The sequence below is a fragment of the Camponotus vicinus genome, unplaced genomic scaffold (genome assembly GCF_025532165.1).
Source record: "Camponotus vicinus isolate PSW18456_S1 unplaced genomic scaffold, iyCamVici1.0 SCAF_29, whole genome shotgun sequence".
Lineage (NCBI taxonomy): Eukaryota > Metazoa > Arthropoda > Insecta > Hymenoptera > Formicidae > Camponotus > Camponotus vicinus.
In genome coordinates this window covers 15,001-17,500 of record NW_028141966.1, presented here as the reverse complement: position 1 = coordinate 17,500, position 2,500 = coordinate 15,001, and the positions used below count along the sequence as shown (strand labels likewise).

Here is a 2,500-nt window from a genome sequence, read left to right as displayed (position 1 = left end):
AGTGACGCTCCGATCGCGAACCAACTTTGTGCCGTAGCCTCGATCCCTTTACCGGGATTGCGGCGGCGGTCCGCGCGTGCTCGGACGCGCGGCCAGGCTGATCGAAGAGCCACGATTTTCTCTCACTCTTCGGAGTGGAGACCACGATGGATGAACTGTGAAGCGTTCGACGAACGCGACGAATGAAAAACGATTACCCTGAACGGTGGATCACTTGGCTCGTGGGTCGATGAAGAACGCAGCTAATTGCGCGTCAACTTGTGAACTGCAGGACACATGAACATCGACATTTCGAACGCACATTGCGGTCCACGGATACAATTCCCGGACCACGCCTGGCTGAGGGTCGTTTTAACAAACCTAAACTGCTTGCGCCCTTACGCAAGCTGACGAGCCACGGCGTAGCCGTGAAACGACGAAATGTCGTCGGCTGTCGTCGCTGTGCCCCCGTCGCATTGCGTAAACGGCGTACGAGCGATCGTTGGACGTTCGCCCGAGAGAGACTAGAGCCTCTTTGTCACCCTCCCAGTATGTATTGGCGACGGGTTCGACGAGAGGCCGTCGTCGATTGGCGTCGTCTGAAATGACACCGAAGGTGTGTGCAGCGAGAGGAGTTATAAAGAGGAGGAGAGAGGCGCGCGTGTACGCACAAAGCGTTTAAAGGATAGCGAAGCGCGCGCGAGCGGCGCCCGGAGGCTGTCGAATGATATGGAGAGAGTTGTCGGCGGAGATATACACAACGACGACACACGAGAGAATATGCGAAAAGTTTAAGCGAGAGGAACGACGACGAACGACGCGCGACACTCGAATGATCTCGCTCTCTACGAGTGATCTCGTAGTTGGCGAATAAAATGCAAAAAGAAAGCGGCGCAGCAGCACATTCTGCTGCGTCCGTCTTTCTAGCGCGTCGTTGTCTCTTCCGATCGCGTCGTCGCGCTGTGCGACTCTCTCTCGGTCTCTCGGTGCGCCAGCGCGCTCGCGCGATACCGCGCCTTTTATTACACGCGAGGCTTCGCCTCCTATCTCGCGGCGCGAGATACCTTACGGTAAAAATATATGGAGAAGGGAAACCGCGGCGCGCGCACAGTCGTCGTCCGGCGGTACGCGGAGGGAGAGAAATTGCGAGAGAAATCCACCCTTAAAAAAGCGGATGAATCGCGAGCCGACCGCGTGTCCGAGTCCACGAAATTTTCGAACGAAGATTGTGACCGGCACGCGTCGTCGTGTACTCGTCGAATCGATTCCATACCGCGCCCGTTATATATATACACGCGCGCGCGCGCATCATAATTACGCCGCGCCGTGTTATTATAATCGTGGAAGTTAGAGGGACGGAAGAAAAGAAGCGCAAAACGATATTATAATATATCTATCTCCTCTCTCGCGTCCCCGCGAAACAAGACTAGATTGTGCCGCGCGCGCAATATCGGTCGGTGCGTTACCGCTAACAATAGTAGTAGTTAACAAACAATAATGATACTACTTAGCGCAATAACTCCACCACCGCACACTCCCTCTATCTCTCTATATCACTTTGTAGAGAGTTTCTCTACAAAACTCTGACGACCTCAGAGCAGGCGAGATTACCCGCTGAATTTAAGCATATTATTAAGCGGAGGAAAAGAAACTAACTAGGATTTCCTCAGTAGCGGCGAGCGAACAGGAAAGAGCCCAGCACCGAATCCCGCGGTTCCGCCGCAGGGAAATGTGGTGTTTGGGAGGATCCGCTTATCCCGAGGCGTCGCGTCGCGTCCAAGTCCATCTTGAATGGGGCCACTTACCCGTAGAGGGTGCCAGGCCCGTAGCGACCGGTGCGCGTCTCGGGAGGATCTCTCCTTAGAGTCGGGTTGCTTGAGAGTGCAGCTCTAAGTGGGTGGTAAACTCCATCTAAGGCTAAATACGACCACGAGACCGATAGCGAACAAGTACCGTGAGGGAAAGTTGAAAAGAACTTTGAAGAGAGAGTTCAAGAGTACGTGAAACCGTTCAGGGGTAAACCTAAGAAACCCAAAAGATCGAACGGGGAGATTCATCGTCAGCGGCGCTGGCTTCGCGTCGGTGGGCGATGTCCCGCGGAGTCCTCGCGGCTCGCGCGCGGGCACGCTACCGTGCGCCGATGTCCGGCTGTCGTCGTCGTGCACTTCTCCCCAAGTAGAACGTCGCGACCCGCTGGGTGTCGGTCTACGGCCCGGGTGCGGTGACTGTCGCGTCGCCGGTAAAACGGCACGCGACAAACCCTCGGTCGCCCGGCCGGCTGCTCGGCGGTACGCGCAAGGTATCAGGCCGCACTTCTACACGGTGCGTCGAGGCCGTCGCAAGCGCGCGCCACGGTACTCGGAGGTTACGGACTTTGCGCCGTCCCCGGTCCTGGCCCGCTGTTGGTTAAAGTACGGATCACCTTCGACAGGCCTGCGAACGTCTCTCTCACGGGGGACGGATACCGGTCGGCGACGCTACTGCTTTGGGTACTCTTAGGACCCGTCTTGAAACACGGACC

General features: G+C 56.5%; 2 non-coding genes across 2 annotated transcripts in view; both read left to right on the top strand.

Annotated features, from left to right (window-relative positions):
- Positions 1-194: 194 nt before the first annotated feature.
- LOC145967756 (5.8S ribosomal RNA) lies at positions 195-349 on the top strand. Its single transcript, XR_014437548.1, has one exon. It is a non-coding gene; the product is annotated as a 5.8S ribosomal RNA (ribosomal RNA).
- Positions 350-1,566: 1,217 nt separating this feature from the next.
- The window catches only part of LOC145967753 (large subunit ribosomal RNA), a 4,073-nt gene continuing 3,139 nt past the window's right edge, over positions 1,567-2,500 (top strand). The window contains exon 1 of the ribosomal RNA XR_014437546.1: positions 1,567-2,500. This exon is cut by the window's right edge and continues 3,139 nt beyond it. This is a non-coding gene — a ribosomal RNA (large subunit ribosomal RNA).